The 21264-nt window shown below is 39.8% G+C and overlaps 1 pseudogene; it reads right to left on the bottom strand.

Annotated features, from left to right (window-relative positions):
• Positions 1-21264, bottom strand: part of LOC107142569 — a 129800-nt pseudogene that overhangs the window by 25364 nt on the left and 83172 nt on the right.

Genomic DNA, 21264 nt, shown 5'->3' with positions numbered 1-21264 from the left:
ATCAGCTTTCCAACATGGTGGCTGCTGGCCTCCTCTGTGGTCTGACCGGTGTGGAGAACCGAGATGGACCGCTTCCTTCCCCCATCTCGAACCCAGAATTCAGCCCTGAGTACGGTGCTTGCACGGCTGGCAGAAACTGCAGAGCTGTATCCCTGCGTCGCTATCTCCTCATTTCCCAGCGCGCGCTGCAGACTCTAGCTGCGGGGCGATTTGCTGAATAAGCAGTGTTACCCTCCGTGTGACAAACCTCTCGCATTTGAGTCCCCGTAGCCGATCCTCGTGCGATGGAAATCCTTCCTCCAGGTTCTGGAGCACCCCACTATTGCTGGAAATTCCTAACAAGATATCCTTTAGCCGTCCTGACTTGTCATACTCCCACACAGTGAAGCAGCACACGGGGGCAATGCACTCCCCTCGCCGCCATCTTCCTTGACCCCCCAACAGATCGATTTTGTAGTACTATTACAAGGACTGGATTTTATGTGAGTCAGATGTCTACACAATTCCTGGCCATAGTAAGTCCTCAATAAATGGATGCAATAACTATTATCATTATTATTCTTAAAATATCAATTTACTGCTTCAAACCACATGGCTTTGTGGTTCAAAGGGTACTTAGAGGACCTATATCCCTGAGGAAAGAACTTTTGAACTAGCAAAGAAGGCCTTATCTTTGTACAAAGCAGGGATCCAATATGGAAGGAAATATTTTTTGGTATATACATTCCTTTTAGGACTGGATTCACATCAGAAAAAAATGTTTTTTAAAAAACAAAACCAAAAACCTACAGGAATGCCCCCAACAACCTTTCCAAAACAAACTCATTCTTCCTAATACAGAAAGATGCATTTCTAAATCACTAATTAACTCCACGTTCTGTTCAGCTGGTTGCACTGAAGGAACGAGGTATTTTGGGGGACTCTGGGGGGCTCTGACCTGGCTGTCAGTCCACAAGACCCAAATTGGCCAAAGTGCAAATTGCAGGCTGTGACACCGTCCTAGTCAAGGGCCAGGGCGGGGGCTCAGATGCACCCAGGCTGAACCAGACTCACCGTAGGTGAAGTAGGCCACTTCCGGTGGAAGTGCGATGTTGTGCAGTGTGTCGTCCTGCATGTACTGGTCCACGTACAGCTGGGCCTCGCTGGCCTTCAGGAAGCCATGAACCGTGTGGTGAAGGAGGCCACGAAGATTGACAGCCTCCCGAAATCCAGGAGGTTCCACAGGTGCAGCATGTACTCCCGTGGCCCCTCCTCCCAGATCTCCTTACATTCCGACCAGATCATTCCTGCATGAGGGGGAGAGGACCAGGCCCGGTTTTCAGATTCTTTGGCATTTGTGACCACAAGAGGGCACGGAGGGAACCGAGATATGATAGAAAAGGTCAACTCTTTGGCGCTAGGAATGTTGATGACCAGAAGCAAACGGAAATGTGCCTTCAAAGAAAGGCTTAGAATCAGGAGATCCTCAGTTTGGGAGAAGACACCTCAATGGTCCCTGTCCTTACAGACAATCCTCTTTTTTGGAAGAGAGGAAAGAGTTCTTAACCGTTGATAGTTTATTGGAGGCATAATAGGGGAAATATGATTGCTGACATTTACACATGGTAGACGTCTTAAGGGATCATTCAGTCATTGATTAAATGTAGGGAAACTGAATCTAGGAATTTCTTAAGGTACCACATATGACCTAAAACCAAGTTTTTCTAATTTACAGATTAGAATGCTTTCCTCTATATTTCTGTAACTATTTCAATGAGCTTTAGTATGTGCTTATTAGGTGTTTTTTGGTACCAGGAATTGAACCAAGGGATGCTTAACCACTGAGCCACATCCTCAGCCCTTTATTTTTTATTTTGAGCCAGGGTCTTGCTAAGTTGGTTAGGGCCATGATGAATTGCTGAGGATGGCTTTGAACTTGCCATCCTCCTGCCCCAGCCTCTCAAGCTGCTGGGATTTCAGACATAAGCCACCCCACTTAGCAGTTATTAGTTATTAAAAAAAACAATTAGTTTTTAGTTTTCAGTTATTGGTTTTTGAAAAATAATTTATTGGATTTTAAAGGCATAAACTATGTTAATAGTTCCCCCATCCCTCTTCCAGTTCATCCCTGTAAGGTGGCCTGGGCTAATACTTTGGTGGGTATTCTTTTAGATCTGCACTAATACTGTAGCTACTTTGCAAATATGTGTCAGGTGACTATCTTCCTACTTCTTCTTAAGAGCTTCAAAGCTGAATTCCCACCCTGTGGAGACTGCTGTTAGTGACTATCTTGCCAGTGGCAGAAATACCAACTACTCCAAGCTGGCCTCCCTATGCTTCCCATCCTCACTTTGTCCCTCCATTGCCCAGTATTCTCTACTGCATCTCTGACTCCTCTGGCTGTCATCAGTGATCACAGTAGTTCTGCACATCCTTCTCTGGTAGACTCTCAGATCCTTCCTGCCTTTTGATTTTCAGCTCCATTCTCTTACCTCATGAAGTACAGGTAACATTATGGTTACATTTCCTTTTCAAACACCTGCAATGTAGTCCTTATTTAACATCCAAATTCCAAAGCTAGACTGTTGAACCTTTCGATCCTCCTCTATCTCCATACATTCTGCACTCCAGCAGACCAGGTCTACCCATCAGTCCCCAACAGTTCCACCCCCAGTCATTTGCTTATTTACTTTTCTTCTTTTCCCTACACTTCAAATACAGTGGTCTTTGAGAGTTCAGCTGCTGAAAAGCCTGGAGTCAAAGATGATGCTTGAGCAGACAGAGGATGATGGTGGCACTACCATAGCCAGAGTCCGACTGACTTGGTCATAGGCCCAACTCTGGTCGTGTGTGAGTGATGAGCTGATTGCCTATACTCTTCTGGGAATCTGAACAGAAACTGTTTTTGCCAGAATTTTTCCTTTTTCTAGTGGAAATGGCCCATAAAATAAAAAGAATTGAAATGTTTTTCTAAGCAAAAAATAATTTGAGTGCAGTTGTTTAGAGAAGAGTCATGGCTTTGTGTGCTGAATATCAAATTGGAGTTCCCACAATAGGAAATATCCCAAAACACTACAAGTCTGTTTACAAGACTTCTCCCAACCCCTGCCTCCCTCCCTCTCCATCCCTCCACCCTGCTTTAACAAAGCTACTTCTAAAGCATACCCTCTCAAAATTTGCATGATAATTCAATGAAATCATAATTTTCTTAAAACACTGAAATATACTTTCATTTTGCCTGTTCAAATAGGTCTTTTAAAAATGTTATTAGAAAAACCACTACAGGCTAGAAAATGTTTATTGCTTTCCTCTACCTCCAAATTAAAATTCCTATTGTTTTAGTGAAATTGCTTTTAGTTGGGCCTTAGGAGAATCACAGACTATCACTTAGAGCGATTGGCTTTGATTTAGGAAATCCTGGGGTCAGGTTATAGCTTCAATATTTAATGACAGTGTGACTTTTGATAAGTCCCTTGATTTGCTGTGGGACCCAGATTTTATATTTGTAAAATGAATGAATTGAGATTTTGGAGTAACTTCAAATAATTAAAAGCTATTTGAATCTGAAATGCAAATTATGTACAGAAAACTGACTTTCCTGATGGGTAGTGTAACACCTCATTGGGCATTGCAAATCACTTTCTCCATGGTCAAATGTCTGCATCAGTTTTCCTAGATTTATATATTAACTTACCCAGACTAATTTAAATTATTCCAAGGCCATAAGTAAAAGTAACAGGCCCAAGTGTTTGAGCAGCAGAAACGCTTAATGAAAAAAGAAATGTGTGAAATTAACTACTTTAGTGAGTGAAATGAGGCCCCCTACTTCCAAGTTGCCAAGGGTAGTTTAGGATTTGATACAGGAGCTGAGCCTCCGGGTCTTTTGCCTCCAGCATGCCAATCAAAGTATCCAGAGCCCAAGAGTTCAAGGGCTGTGGATACTGGGCACTTGAACCTCCTCCAGGCCAAATTCTCATCACTTAGGGATGCCTAGAGCTCAGAGAACAAGGTCTGAGATAAATAAGAAGGGGGCCTGGCCAAGGAAAAGGCTGGGACTTGCCAGGAAGCCTCAGGATAAATGAGTAGCTTGATGTAGATTGCTTCTGAATAATGGCCTGCAGGCTGTGGAGATGGATTTTGACAGCTAAAAAAAACATTTACTTCCATCCAGGCTCAGATGGCATTCAGAAGGGCTCCACTTTGAAGTCCTGTGTGGCTTAAATATGCCCAGTCTTTACATGGTCATTGCTCCCAGGGGTTCCTCTTCTCCATCTCAGGGCCCCACATTTGCTTTTGTGTTCCCTCAGGCCAATTTCTTATCATTGGTCCAGGATACCGAGGTTCTGTGAACTCACAGGAGGGCAAATATGCCTGGGAGTTCTGTATCCACAGGCCCTAATATCCAAACACTATCTCAATAACCAGTCCTTTGGAAAATCTCTGGATCTTACACACTTTCAGGGTTTAAAAATGTCCTAAGAAAATTCCTTCTCTTCTTTGTCTTCTTTTCTAATTATAGCAGCCAACAATTATTGAGTTCCTTCTAGATACCAGGTCCTGTGCTAAGCACTTTATAAACACTACATCTTCACACTAGTTGAATAGATAGTACTATGATTATCTCCACTCTACAGGTGAGGAAACTCATATATAAAGGTAGCAAGTGAGTTGTGCAAAGTCACACAGGCAGTCCAGGCTTCTTGTTGTCCACTGTGCTGACTTCACTATGCCTTTCACTAAGTACAAGCTTACTCTGATGGGTCATCAACTCACTTATCCATGGACCAGATGTTGACTTTCACTTCTGTGCCAGGCGCCATTCTGGGGATGCAACAATCAACATAATGGTAGTCTTTTGTAATAGTGGTTGACTTTAATTCTTTGAATATAGCCCTTGCCATTCTACCATGGCAACTCATTTTTAGACTGGACATGATTTGTTCTTTTCCTCTCTCCCTGCTCCTCTTTAATCTCTCCCCATGCCTAATCTTAGTTTCTGGGAAACTGATTTACCTTTCTTCCCCATTTTAGATGGATTTATCTGTCCTTGAATACACATCCACCATAGGAGCAACATAATCTAGACTTTGGGGATTGCACCAGAAATCTCAGAAATGACTGCCTCCCAAATTAACAAGTGACTTAACAGAGGACACCTGTAATGTAGCCTTTTAATCACCTCTTTGAAAGGCCCTATTCCTTCTGATTAGCAGAATTGTTGTCTCTAGGACAAGAGTCCACTGTGTTTCTCCTTTGCTAGGTAAGAAATAAAACTTCTTTTTCCTCAAATCTGTGTCCTTGTTATTAGATTGGCATTGGGGACAAGGACTGAGCTTTTGGTAACATTTTCATAGTAATTTAAGTCTAGTGCTGGAGACAGATGTGTTCACAGGTCACAGAGCTATATGGTGACAGATGTTGTAATGAAAAATGTTCAGGAAAGTCAACATTACAGTCAAATGACCTTGGCATACCACATATCCATTGACTCAGTGAAGGTGTGAGTTCATGAAGGGGAACTTAGGGCGAGGGACAAGTGGTAAACTAGGTGAAGGGGCAAGGGCTGGCAAAATGTTCCAGGTGATAGCCATAGACATAAGGGGGAGTGGGTCTTTCCAGGGAACTGACGTGCTCCATAAGATTCAAGGGTCAGGCAGTAGCTTCAGGTGAAGTTACTGAAAAGCTCTCTTTTAGGCAGTGCTAAGGAAACTGGGGTTCATTCTGAGTGCCTAGGAAGCCCCTAAATGTGATATGCAGGGCAGCCACATGGTCTGGCTTTCTGGAATACACTTTGGAAAATTGTTTGGGATATTTTGTTAGGAAAACTTACCTAGATGTAAGCTGAGACTGTTAAAATAACTCAGTGCACATGACTTTACAGTTTTACTCTTGGTGAAGCCTAAGAGTGTGATTTTGGAGCTAAGATGTAACACTGCCCTCAGAGTTTATAATCCTAGGTGGGTTTGGGTGAGGCAATAGCTAGACTTTCATATTTTATAGATGTGGAAACTGAAATCCAGAGAGGCAAGGCCACTAAAGAGAGGGGGACACAGTCAAGACTGGGCTTCCTGACACCTGGTACCAAGCTCATTCCCCTAACACTTTTTTGTTTTGCTACTGAACTGGACATTTACATCTCATTCCAATTGAGTGTTCAGTACTGTAGCATCTGTTTAAGAATACACTGCCAGCTTTTCTAGGAGATTTGAGCAGAGTGAAATGATTCTATTCCTATATGGAGGAATCACATTAGGCGAGGTTTCCTGACCTCCAAGCCTGTAATGGCTTTCTGGGAACTACTAACATTTTATATACTCCCCTGATGAGCATCTCTAGAGATACATGCTCCAGTTGAGAAGCTTATTATAAGTTCTTCAACTACTCTAGAGTCACTGCGTGTAATCAGGTAATAAACATAAGACACTGATGTTGGGGATTCTTCAGGCTGGAAGGAGTGATAGTCTCTGGTTCACGTAATACTCTACAAATATACAGTTCTACAGAATATATGTGCCTACCAATAAATTTGTCCTTCCTTACTCAGTCATGCTTCTTACTTGACATCCTTGATGTTATGTCCTCCTGGATTTTCTTCTACCCTGCTGGCTATATATTCTTAGTCTCTGTGTGGCCTTAACCTCTCCACCCCATGCTTTACATATCTTGGGTTGACAGAAGTTTCTAAAATTCTGCTGATGACCATGAAAAGCATTTGGAGTGAAGGAAGAACATATTTCTAATTGGGTTTAACCATCCTGTGAAATGATACAGCAGAAGAGGAATAATCTATATGCTCAATAGGAGGAGGCTGGGGAGTATTGTAGAGTACTGCACTCTATGTGGCCACTGAAAGAAGTCATTGAGAAAATTAAATGTCCATATGGAGAGAGGACTGCAATTAAATAGAAGATGACAAGAGCAGCTGCAAATCTGTGTGACTGCAGAAATAATAATGTTAATTTAGACAAGAAACAGTGAGCATACATATAGTCTTGTCAGAGGTGGTAACTATTATGAAGAAAATCAGAGAAGGGAGGAAAAACAGAAGAGGAGGAAGTAGGGTAGGGAGACTTGCAATTTTAAACAGGTTGATTCAAAAAAGGCCTTATTTTCAGAAGGGGAACTTCTGAGCAAAGACCTGAGGAAGTAAGGAGTGACTTGCACAGCTCCCTGCAGGAGGAACTCTCCAGGCACAGGGGCCAAGCCTAGTCAGGACTTCTGAGGCAGAAGAAGTGAGGCAAGGAGACCAGTGGGCCTAAGACAGGGTGAGTGAGAGGAAATGTGGCAGGAGGAACCATAGAGATGGGGCAGAGAGTTGAGGGCACCATAGGCTGTGTGATAACATTAGTTGTCATATGGAGGGAGATGGGAAACTACTGAAGAGTTTCTGAGGTCAAGTGACAAGACTTGGGTACCTTTTAAATGGATCACTTTAACTCTTGTGCAGAGAACATATTGAGACATGTGAGTGGGAATGGCAGAAACTGAAATACTTGAATAAGGTCATTCACCTTCCTATGGCTAAAATGTCCACCCCTGCATTGAGCAGTTTGGACTTGTTGGGTCCTAAGCTTCTCTTCAATTCTACAACTGATTCTGGCAAAGAGGGAACAATGACTTGGGTCTTTTCATAACCAGTCTGTATGAAGTACTACAGTTATGAGTGTGATATGTCATGGGGAGAGAGGTTTGTGCAGTTGTCTTTGTAACTGATTCAAGGCCTTCTTGGCAGTGTCTTGGAACAGAATTCTAAGATGCCATCAGCAGGGGTCTGGTACAACTTTATGCTCTGCTACTTCTGAGCAGAGAGTGGATTAGATACATGTTAGATCTCACAATGGACCAGCAAAAAGATCCTTTTGTATGAACACAAAGGTTATCTCTTAAAGTTCATCATGATTATTTTTGTCATAATTAAAGAGCTCTAGAAGATATTTAGAACAAGATAATACTACTTTTTATTTATAGTTGCTTCCTTAGTACCTGACATAGTCCTTAATAACTAAATGATTAATGCAAATGCTTGATAACTAAAACATATTTATTGAGAAAAATGGATAAAATATCAGAAAAGAACATCTACATGTTCCCATCACTGCATCCCAACACACTATCTGCACTATGCCTTCACCCTCCCTCCTGTTACAATAAATGAAGGTTCCATGTTCCTGTTAAGGCCAACTACTCTAATTGGACCCTGGATCTCATTGCTCCACCTGTTCAGGAACTTTGCCTCCAAAGCTGATGGTCTGTCCTTAGATCTCATGTTATTTGATCCATCAGCAGTGTCTGACATAAAGGATCACTCCCTGGTTCTTGATATAGTTACTTTTGGGTCACCAGAAGTCTGTGAAGAAGGTCTCTTGGTTATCCTTTTACCTCATCTCTTTTTCTGTATACTTCGCATCTTTCCATACCTAAACCATTGGCTTGATCCTCAGTTCATCTGTCTATAGTTAAAGTGAATTTTATCTCATATAATTTACGTAAATATACCGGTATGTCAAATTTTTTTGTTTCCAGACTCATTTTTCCTCTGAACTTCAGACATATATATCCATTTGTTACTTGATGTTTACTCTTAAATGTCTAATACATAGATCTCAAGCTGAAGTCTTGATTTCCATTTCTCTTCCCTGTCCAAACTGATTTTTGTCTTTTCCTATCTTAGTAAATGGCTTTGTGCTATCCTATTGCTTGAGCTAAAATACTTGGAATTGTCTTTTCTCTCTTTATTTCATATCCCACATATAATATAATAGTAAATATTATTGGATTTTACCTTCAAAATATAATCACCATCTCCTGCCCCCTTACATTAACCATTTACCACTTGGATAATTGCCGTGGCTTCCTAACTGGTCTGTTGCTTCTGCTATTTGTCCCACAATCATCTGTTCTTAACACAGCAGTCACTGACTCTTTACTGAATTCACACGATGTTATTTCTGTGCCCAGAATTCTGCAAAGCTCTTCTCCTGCCTTCATCTCTACTTTTCTCCTCTGTATTTATGTATTCTAGCCACATTAGTCTGCATGATGTTCTTTGAACATGTCCAGCTTGTTTTGGATTCTAGGCTTTAACATATACTGTTCCTTCTGCCTAGAATGCTTCTTACCTTATCAGAGAAGGGGGATAAGTGTACCTGCTCCTATTTGCTCAATTACTCTGAGAGGTGAAATGTGAACAGAGATCTGAAGGAAAAAAGGAAGCAAGTCATGCTGTTACTTATTCAACATAACTCTCTCAATCAGAGGCATTTTTTACTAATTGGATGTATGAAGACATTAAGAAATTTTTAATTTTCTTTTAAGTCTGATAGTGTTTTTCTGGTTATGCTTTAAAAAAAAACCGTCCTGATTTCTGTTACCAGCCACTCTGCAATAACTGAAGAAAAAAAGAAAAATTATTTTTAGACATTGGAGATAGCATAAGTCTGTGATTCCTAAGTAATGGGAACCATGAGATAAGTCATATGAGGACACTGGCTGTCTTTCTGGAAGCACATTCCAGTCTGCCAGGCATAGGAGGGGGCCCAGAAACAGAGCAGGCAGTCTCACTGAGTGAAGAGGCTGAGATTAGAGCTCAGACAGAGCTCCAGAGAGAAGGGTACTGTGCAAACACAAGCAAGCAAGCAAGCCAATCAACAAAACTCCCTGAAGGAAACAAACAAAAAAATTCCAGAAATTTAAAGAATTTAAATGTTCTTGAATAATAAGTCATAAAAACAAAAAGTGGATTCCAAAGACAACAGTCAGGGAGCTATAAGTTGGACAGTTTCTAGAGCTCTGACCATAAGAGCTGAGAGTCTTTACTGACCACCAGGACTTTCAGTAGAGACCTCAGAAGTGAATCTCCATAATACAAAGGTAAACAATCCTTAGCTTCTCCAGATCCACTCTAAGAAGGAGTGGAAAGGAATGAAAATGATGTGCAAATATCCTTTCCAAATAAAGTAAAACCCTCTTTAGTATTTTGCCCTTGTAGTGTACTAAGGATTCAACACAGGGCCTCACACATGCCCGGCAGTGCTCCTCCACTGAGCTACACTGCAGCCCCACTCTTTAATGGAAGTCAACAGCTATGATTGAGTATGGTTAAAAACTCACATGATCCCCAGTGTATTGGGAGATGGGGCCCCATGTTAAGTGTTTGGGTTATGGGGTCCTCATGAGTGAACTGATGCTTTCTCACATGAGTGGGTTCTTGCTCTGTGGGAGTGGATTAGGTACTGTGAGAGTGAAGTTTTATAAAAGTGACATTGCTCCTAGTGTTTTCTCTCCTTCGTGCATGCCCACTTGCCCTTCCACTTTCCACCACAAGTTGACATAGCACAAGGCTGTCAAGCAGATGCAGCTGCCTTATCTTGGACTTCCTAGCCTCCAAAAGTGTGAACCAAAATAAACCTCTAACACAAATAATGAGAAAATGTTACCCTCTAAATTGTAGACTTATATTTATTATAAGATTTTATGTATCTGCAATAACAAAAATATCTTTTAAACTATACAATTTTATATCCTTTTTTAGAAGCAGAACTTGATTTCCTAAGGCTTTCAGGAGACTATTTTTAAATGATCAAAATAAGGTTTCCCATGCAAACCACTTTTCAATCATTTTTAATACATTTTTAATGAAAAATACTTTACAAAAATTTCCCCAAACATTTCCTTTCAAAATTGGGAGTTATTTTACAAGCCTGTGCATTTTAAACACGAGCTCACATAAAAGCTGACTTTGACTTTCTTGTTGGTCATCCACTTGCTATTTTGTCTGCCAAGAGTATATTCATGATGGGAGGTTGAGTTCAGAAATCAGAGTTTAATAATGGCCTATTATAATTGGCGGGGAGGGGGAGAACAAAAAGAAAGAGCAACTTGCTTACCTAAGACCCACTTTATGATGAGCATTTCTGTCCAGGAGAACTGTGTAGTTTTCACTCTGAAGATCTGTTTTGGGTAGTCTGTGAAGGTTTCATTGGGCAGGGTTTTAACACCTTCAACTCGGTCGGATGCATTTACCACTAACAGTCCCAAGAAGATTGTAAAAAAAACTGCATGGGTTACAAACTTCATGAAAGGGATCCTCACAGTTTGTCCTAGCTGAAAACAAAATGTGCACAAGATGTGTTAAACTGGCAGCTCTAGGTGGGTGTAGGTCTTTCTTTAAAACATTGATTTCATCAAACCAGAGTTTAACCAGAGAATTTTCCATCTTAGACAGACTACTAACTGAGCCCAGACAGTGTTTTCTCTTATATATAAATTTGAGATGCTGCTTGACCAAATCTATTTAATACTGACCTCATTTTTTTCTATTTAACAGTCTTAGAGGGTCTAATAGAAAGGAATGGAACACAGTGATGTGTCATCATGTTACATCTGATTGCATAGATACTCTTGTTTTTGAATGGATATGATTTTTATGTCCTTCAGATCTGGAAAAAAATAATATGTCTGAATAGAATATACAATTTCAAAAGATATATTTGAGGTATGCTCTTTTGCTGTTTAATTGGGATTTATGATTAGATAGTTTTCAACCTTTCTTCTATCTTGATTAACTTTTTAAAAATCTGTATATTTCCTGCTAGGTACTGCTTTAACTGTGTTCCCACAAAACTTGACACTGAACACTTTCATTGGTAATTATGCATATTTTGAAATTCTCTTTTGATTTAATTTTCAACTTAGGTATTATTTTCTTTCCATACAAGTAGGACTTTATTTTTTCCTGCTTTCAAAAATTCTAACTTTACTATTGCTTATTTACAGAACATAGACTATGCTATTATTTTAAAATTTATTCAAGTTTTTCTTATGGCCTAGTGTTAATTCTTCATTCCACATGAGTCTGAAATGGTCCAAAATTTGCCCTATTTGGGAGCAAGTTTTGGTCACATTTTCTCAGAAGATCTCAGGGTGTCCCACCCAAAGATCATTTAGATCTTTGAGGGCTGAATTCACATGATGTTATTTCTGTGAAGGGCTATACATTGAGTCCTTGCTGAATCCCTATTAATAAACTTACTTGCATCTCTTCCTGGTCACTGTTGTCACCCTCATTTAAGCACCAAACCTTAGCCCCCATCCAGGTATGATAATAAGACAAGAGTTAAGAGGGAACTATTTTCTGAAGCTCAGCTCCTTCTCCAGAGAAGATATTCAGTTATAATCTGTGACTGATTAATTGATGTTCACACTCTGCCTCATTCAGGAGTCCTAGAGTGAAATGTCACACAGGAGCTAGAGTATTGGTACAACAGAAAATCAATTACGGGGGCTTATCTAGGTAAAATTTTTCTAATTATGACTATGTTCAACATAGCATTTGTAAATCAGATGCCCTGATAATGTTCTTTAAATGTGCTTCAGTATGATAATCATCTTCTTTTAATTCTAGTCTTTCATATAACATGATTTATTATGAGTCTGATGACATTGAAGTGTCAACTGCAATATATATATATATATATATATATATATATATATATATATATATATATATATATTACTGCAAATTGAACTCAGGAGCACTTAGCAACTGAGGCATATACCTAACCCTATTTCATATTTTATTTAGAGACAGGGTCTCATTGAGTTTCTTAGTGCCTTGCTTTTACTGAAGCTGGCTTTGAACTTGTGATCCTCCTGCCTCAGCCTCTCAAGCTGCTGGGTTTACAAGCATGAACCACCATGCCCAGCCCTGCAATATTTTTAAGAAGCTGCTTTTATCTTTTAAAAAAAAAACCCTGTATCTCAGATACAGACAAAGGGAATCCCTGATTGTGTTAGAAGTTACTTGAGTTCACGTGCATATTGTTGTATGATATTTGAAATAACTTCAGAAATGTAAAGAGTTGCTTAGCTGATAATCAAAGGCCCACAAATATCTTACAAATGAAATTTGTATAAACTGTAATGCTTATCTTTGTTATTTACAAAAATAGTAGTATAGTTTTGGCAACAGGCAGATGTACTAATTTCAGAAGGCAGAAACTAAATGAAAGGACTAATAAAAATATCTCACATAAATTCAGTAAATATATGAATCAATTCAAGTCTAATTTTATTTGTATGATATTATATATCCATTTTGAAAATCTCAGCATTTTAGCTAATGATGTTATCCCCATTTCCCAATCAGGACTGTGGAATATTTTGGTATACCCAGGAGATATCCTTAAATAGTCTTCACATTGTTTCTTATTATTGTGTCACAACTTCATTCAGGACACAGTAATAATGGAAGATATTAAAAGACCTTAGGAGGAGAGTGGGAGAGGCAAAGAGAGGGCAAGGTATCCCCATATCTTGTATATCACAACAGATCCACAGGAATGTCAGAAAAAGATGGAACACTTGGACAAAGACACAGCTCTTAAGGGATTGTCAGCCAATTTTCCTGACCCTTTGTGTATGGACTATACATAGTGTCTTCTGTTGATCTGGGGTACACCTTTCCATCTTCTCATCCAGGTGAGGCATCTGATTGAATACATTTGTGACTAAATACAAGCTGACCTTGGGATTCCCTAGAAGACCTTGGTACTAGAGATTTATGTTCCTTTTGTTACCTCTTTCAAGTTGGTATCCTATGGCAGATGATGAGTGTGTATAAATCATTAGTGCAAAATGTAATTAAAAAACCCTGATAACACCCTGTGGTGATTTGGAAGTTTACCCTGGGCTCAGTGCCCACTTGATCTAGGTCATAGTGAAGAAAAGTGAGACTAGGAATTGATTTCTTTTTCTTTTTGTTTTTCTGAGACAAATGCATCTTTTTACCTGGTAAAATTTTGACAAAGGTCAGATGAAATCCAGTTATTATAGTGGCTTTCTTTTTCTTTCTGTGTAAAATTTCTTATTTTACACATTAAGACAATTTTTGAAGCAAATTACCCTTGGAGAAAATGTTCCCCTTCACAAGACCATCAGATGGGCCAAAAGAAAAATAAATTCAACCAATATGTGCCAACAACTTTTAGTTATGGAATCATTAAAACTGGGTCAGGTCACGACTTTTAAAATGGATGTTAGAGCTTTGGCAAATGTAGTTGTCCATTCTACCTGCAGTGCAGAACCTGTGAGTCTGACAACGTGCTGAAAGCAGCTTAGGACCTTATGAGCTGAGAACATCACAGAAGATATATGTCTGTAGAATCTAGTCTCTGGCTTGCCTCAGACTTCCTGGGCACCATTCTTTTACTCTGAGAAATATATGAATTTGAGAGCAACTGAGTATGCCCTCGAACTGGTTCCAAAAAAGTTACATTCACAGATCCTCAGGGATTGGCACCTGCATTTACTGGTTGGTATAAATTTGTTCCATGAAACTGGACTATTGACCTTAACCACTAGTGTAAGCACCTGGTGGTCTGGGGGTCTACTATGCCAAGAAAGTAACCTATGACCATGGTTTTAGTAGATCACAAGGAGAATGTTTCCTATACCTCTTTCTAGTCTTATACCACCAGAGTCTCCCTCACCAAATGTCATCCTCACTTTCAGCCAGATGCCAATGGTCTCAAGCTCAGTTTATAAGGGCTCAGTTTATAAGTTGGAAAGTTGAACAGATGCAAACTTTGGAATCATTCCAAAAAGAAACATGTACTTCTTTAAAGTCTAGTTGTTCTAAATGTTAGAAAGATCCTGGTTAAATTACTGGTAGATTCCTCAATATGCTTCTTCTAAATTCTTATTCAAAATATCTAACCTATGGATTAGGAATCTCTCCTTTTGAGGGAAGTATTCATTTAGGTGTCTCTAATCAGAATATACACACATTTTAATGTGAAGTCACAGTTTGTTCTGTGGGCTGAAGAGGTGCTGAGTGATAATGGAATTTACACGGTGAGACTTTTAATGAAAGAAAAGAAAAGAATAGAGTTTATCCTTTAGAGGTTTTCTTTTCTCCTTTCTAGAAAACTCCTTCCAGCTCTAACATTCCAAATCAAGTCTAAGGTTAAGATGTGTACAGTAGGCATTGAAGGTCATAATACTGTTGATGTAACCAGAGAATTATGTGCGTGCATGTGTGTGTGTACATGTGTGTGTATACGTAGTGGCTATGGGAATATTTCTGGAGTCAGAGATCCCAGGTTTCAATCACAGCTCCATAGGTTTTTGGCAAGTTGCTTAAACTGTTACTGTCTTAGTTTATTCAGTAAAATGGAGACAAAAAATAGTACCTCCTGCACAGGATTGATGCAAGCAATGAATTATGTAATGTGTAATGTGTGTATAGTGTATCTCAACAGGTGGCCCTGAGCAGCTCAGGGAATACCCTCAAGGGAAATTTAAAAGAGACCTGACTAACTCTTGAAAAGCTCAGCATGTTTGAAAGCTCTTTAATGAGGCAATCTTTCCTTGTTATGAACGATGACACGAAGAGTCATCTTAATACCACAGATGAAGACTTGTCACTCAGCCACCAACAAGCCCCAACCCCTGCATTTAGCTCAGACCTGAATTTACAAAGTACACAGAAATGACAAGTACTTAATGATCAGCCCATGTTTATCTTGAATGCTTTAAATTTTACTCTAACTGGAAGTTTTGGGAGCATCAAATATAAATCAAACAATATTTGAACAAAGGAGAGAAATCCCCAGTCATGGGCCAAACTTTCCTGTAATCATTTCCTCCAGAATGTTCCAGTAGACTGCTACAGATATGACCCTTATGCCCTTTGGGTGGTATCAATTTCCTGGATTGACTGGGCCTTAGAAATTCCAGAATACCCTTCCTGTACTATATACATTTTTGGTGGGTCTTATATGCATATTTGCAAAGATTCTTCTCAAACCTACCAAAAAGCTAAAAAAAATTCATCAGCAGCTGGAATATCGTTTTTTTTTTTTTCTGAATTGTTTTCCATGCTACCAGGCAGGCAGAGGCAAATCAATTTGCTGTTGTTGACTAGTTAGCTTTGTAGCAAAGTGAGGATTGGCAGCATTTTCTCCACAATGTTGTTATTTTAATTATTGAAAAGCCTAGAATCAGTTTTGAGGCTCAGAGAGAGCATACGCAAGTGTCTCTATCCATGCAGTCTCTGGTTAAAGGCCAGGATCCAATTTCCACTACATACTAGATGATCCCAGCATCAAAACACGTGCCTGCAACCAATGACCAGCTCTAGTCCAGCTCTAAATCTGCTTAGTTTCTTTTTGTTTTCTGAGTTTTTTTGTCCATAATAAAATTCAGAACAAAAGTGGTTTTATCTACATATGTATTATTATTTAGAAGTACATAGCATGAGACTACCGTAGAAACAGAATTCTCAATAAATATAAGGTCAAATTCTGTGAACACTCAGTATTTGGCTTTTATTTTCAATATTGTCCATAGGAGACGGTGTTTGAGGCCTGGCCTCCCTCTATGATTCCTAACTGACTCTGAGACAGTCAAATGATTGCCTGCCTGGTTAGGTGGCCTCTTCTGCACCCCTGGAGCCTCAGACCTTTTATTCTGGACTGAGTTCTCTATAAATGGACTTGACAAGAGGGTCACCTCACTAGTGACATTTTTATTAAGCACATTAGCTGATCAAATTTCCTGTGGAACTAATCTCCCTGTAGTCATATTTTCTCGAGTGTTGATTACCTTAATTTCTTTAAAAATCTATCACTAGATAAATGTCGCTTTGGAACTTTTGAAAACAATATTAAACCCATGAAACATATTTTAAAATTTCTGCATGCTTTGGTTTTCTAGACACTAACTCTTGCCCTGAGCTGGAGTACTGGTTCTTTCTGTGGCTTTGGACCAAATGGCTGGGCTACCGTGGGGTGGTGGTGATAGAACAGGCAGTGGGATAATTTGGAACCTGCAGATACCATTCCTCTTGTCTTCGGTTGTCCCTTGACATACTTTCTTAAAAACCAGCCCTGCACTTTTTGAGGTAATATTTTGCACTTTTTTCTCTTGTAACCTAATTAATTGCCCATGTGGGCCAGAACATCATCAAGGAGGCTAGGAAAACAAGAACAATGTGGCAATGGGTCTGCAGTGCCCCAGAATGAGCTGCAATTTAATTCTCAGCCTGCTAGTTATTTCTCACTTCTGAACAGACTTCAATGAAGCATATATGTTATAATGTAATTGAGAAAAGTCCATGAAAAGGACTTAGCAAAGAAAAAGTACTCAATAAGTGCTGGCTATTACTATTACCATAATTATGATGATTGTACTGTGGGTTTGGAGGACATGCTTAGCACATTGCATAATTAGAAGAAGAAAAGTGCCTTTATTCTTTCTCTGTTCTGTTATGCATCCATTTAGATTTTTCCTCACATGTTTAAAATTTCCCATTTTGTTGCTCTTCTCTCTTTAAAAATGATGATTAAAAACCAGGTCTTAACATTTTCCCTCTTATGTGACTTTCTACATTTGCTAGATATCTTAGAACTATTATCTTTTAAAATTTAGTTTGGTTCTTGGGCTAGAACTCAGGGCCTACTCTCATGCTAGGCAAGGTTTCTACCACTGAGCTACATCCCCAGCCCAGGACTATTATCCTTCAATAATAGTGGGAAAAGATCAGTGTTGATTTGAATAACATGAACTTCTGGTAATGCTAAGAGAGAAGAAATAACTGCAAACGACATGCACCTTAAGCAGTCTGTACCTTGCTGCAGTGAGCAATCCAATAGGCTATGGCGAGAAAAGGGAGGCCTATGGAGACTCCAAAGACAGCCAGAAATTTCACAGTGATAGACTCTTGACATAAGCCTGAGAGATTTTCATACCACATGGTAAGCAATTGCTGCTGACAGTTAGGATGAGCAATGAACTGTAAAAACAAAACAAAAAACAAAAACAAAAAGTAACAGGAAAATGGCATTGATAGCACTTGAACAGTATACAATTTAGAAGTAACTTGGGGCTGAAGTGTTTGACCTGGGGGCGACCTGAGTGTTGGAGCTGGGTAGCTGGGGCAGGTACTTGCAGGGGTAAGTGGAGATGGGTGGGGCTTCTGACTCTGGGATGCTGAGGAGCTTTGTGCTACAGCCAGAACCCTTGTAGGTTGGGCTGGGTGAATTAGTCCTTTCCAAAGTGAGGCCCAGGAGAAGCCACAGTCACAGAAAATGACAGTCAGCTTTTGTATAAATGCTTATCTTGAGTCCAGGCTATTTATCTGATCAGGGGAGACTTATCTCTGGGCTCATTTGTAAAACCATACAGAGGAATGATTGGATCATAACTAGGGGTTTGGAGTCAGATTTTGGGTTTGGATTTTGCTCTGTCATTTACTAGCTGGATGTCCTTGTGCCAGATATTTAACCTTTTTGAGCCTCTTATCTGCAAAACAGAGTTTATCAGGTCATCTTATAGGATTAAATGAGATACTTTAGAAAGGTACCCTTCTCTGTTCCTCTGTGGTCTAAGGAAAAACAATTACAGTGTTTCCAGAGAACATTTGAAAATTTCTCTGTATTTCCTCACTGCATCTTAGTGGTGTTCAGCTAGGATCCATGGAGTTCTCATGGTGTGCTGGAGCACTGGCACATTGTATTCCCAGGTAATACCTTTCTTTTGGGACATCATGCAGCCTCTCACCACCATCTCCCTCCCTTGGAACTGCCCTGCCCTAATGCTCAAATTACAAGTTGGACCTCTTGTGACCATCTGATATTGTGTGGCCTCGTTGCTAGATACCTATGATAGTTTATTTGACTAGGGATAGAAACTTGATCTGAACTGGGCCCATAAGGTTTTCTCTTTTAGGTATTTGGAAGTATGATGAAAGAGGCAGTTTATATAGTAGGCAGTTAACACGTACCTGGGGAGATCTGGGCAGCTGTGTTCTGAGTAGACTAGTTAGCAAAATAAGCCAGTTGAAAAGAAAAAGGAGAATGAAGATGTGAAGAAGCTGAGATAGTGTCTGACCCAGCTCCACTTTGCTCTTATGAGCCCTGAGATATCCTTATATTCATAGACAAAACTTCCTTTTCCCACTAGATCTGGCATATAGGCTTGATTTGCCACAATCAAAACACCCCTTTTCTGCAAATAGTTTTTACCACTTGGCCATTTGTTCATTTGACCCTGTGTCTTAGCCATTATAAACTGGCAATAGGCAATATTTAAGTAAAATTTATGGGAATAAAGTTTAAATTTGAGAAAATTATAAACATTATCTTATGTTTTCCCCATGACATGAAAAGGTATTATTTGCTTTTGTCAGGCCTATCCTTTGGCTCTACTCTGCATATCCAATAGATAGGGGTGCTATTGGAACCCATGGTCTAGAAAGACTAGACTGGATATTTTTTGAAAAAGCTTTGAACTGATTACCCCAAAGTATAATGTGCCCATTTCATCTCATTTACCATTTTGGGTATTAAGAGAACATGTACAATAATTTCTGGGAAATGTAAAACATTCTCTTTTCATTATAAGAACAATATAAATAGAGCTATTTTAGAATTTTCAGTGCAGACATGTTCTTGTTTCTAGTTTCTGGGAGCTCACGGTAGCAGCAAATGATCTGCAAGGACACTATCAAAGGTTTATTGCGCTCTGCAGCCTTTGATGCTACTATTACATGAATATTAGATGCAAGCAAATGAGCCTTCTTTTGTAGCATTATTGGACTCATAGCAACTAACTATCGTGGTCTTTCCAAGATAGACACAAAAGATTCCCCTCAATCTACAGAAGACTCAGCAGATAATGTACTATCCTGGCCCCCTTTCCAACTCAAAACAAAGAGAAGCAACCAACAGAAAATTATGTAAATATCATAGTGATTTAGAATCTAGTCAGTCATAACAAGGTCCCAGAGTGGATGGTGGGTGAGCATAGGGGGAACAGTCATTTTTGTTTTCATCAGTCAAGCTTTCATGGGCACTGAAAGGGCCCTTGCTCTGGAGACTCAAAGTCTGATTCCAAGGTGGGACATATGCCCATGAAATAGTAGAAGATGACTACTGGACTCACCCAAGGGCTTCCTGTACCTTAGCTTCCCTGGAAGGTTCTTGTTGCATTCGCCATTATTAGTTTCCCTGTGACTGGGGAGAGCCCACCCCATGCTTACTCTGTTGTTTCTATGCAGGCAAATCAGCACAACAGATTAGGTAGCATGAGATTGGGCAGAATTCTGAGCCAGAGAAAAGTGGGGACCATCCCTACTGTCCCTCACTTGCCTGAGGGGAAGGCAGTGGTCTAACTAGAAGAGAGGTACTCTCCTGAGACTCTGCTTTCCTTGATTAGATCTTTGCTAATTTCTACAGCTGCATTTATTCCTCCATAATAAAGCAATCTAGCTTTAAATGCACTGTTTATTTGTAGACAGGCTTTATAATATAATGCTCCCAGAAAGCTGACAGCAGCTGATAACTGAAGCCCAAGTTGATGTTTACCTTTTCATGGGCATTTTTCTATACTCATGGAAGACCTTAGAAGACACCTTCATGACACATAGTTTGAGGTGTATCAAAGGACTTTCTCTGCTGTAATTTTAATGCACAAAATATATCATCCCTGATCCAAGGAGGATGAGAATAGCGAATGAAGTACACCAACAGGACACAAAGAAAACTCTAACGAAAAGGGCACAGAGTCAAGGAACAAAGGTAGGAAGAACTCAGAGTGGGAGGAATATTTTCAAAAGCAAGGTCAGAGAGAAACCCACGAAGAGAAGCCGACAGCTAGAATAGAATGGAACTCAGAATATTGGTATTTACTTGGGTTTGCTTTCTTTGACATCTAGCTCAAAAAAGAATGAAATGATCAAAGTATGAATGCCACCACGAGTTTTACCTAAGCCTCTCCTGCCCCAAGCCATTTTGGCCTACAGCATGGTACTTTTAGGAAAATTCTTCAAGGGAAGAGCTGATGTGACTGCCTTGATTTTCCTAATGATAATGATTCATACCATTTAGAGCAGGGAGTTTGTAATGGGCTGGAGTTGAGAATCTTTTAAGGTGGGTTTATGTGGGGCTGAGTATCCTCATAGGAGAGAAAAAAAAACTGTATTCATAACTGGGATGAACTGTTGTTCAGTAAACTGGGTGATGGAGGGAGTTTAGGAAGTTAAACTGCTAGGCAAGATAGAAGAGTACTCTGAGACAAAATTCTTTATAATGGTAGGGAAAATGTGGGATTAGCCAGACTGGGAAATAGGAACTGAGGGACTGGAATTTGTGGGCGGCTGGTTCTTGAAACCATCCCAATTCAATTGTCCTGGTGGCCCATTTTCACCAGCCTTCATGGATAATGAAACATTTGTGCTGGTTTCTGGTAATATCTCATCTAATCTTCTTGTTCCTCCTAGCCACA

This window comes from Marmota marmota, unplaced genomic scaffold (assembly GCF_001458135.2).
Source record: "Marmota marmota marmota unplaced genomic scaffold, marMar, whole genome shotgun sequence".
Classification (NCBI taxonomy): domain Eukaryota; kingdom Metazoa; phylum Chordata; class Mammalia; order Rodentia; family Sciuridae; genus Marmota; species Marmota marmota.
Note: the sequence above shows the minus strand (reverse complement) of the source record. Positions and strands in the feature narration are given on the sequence as shown.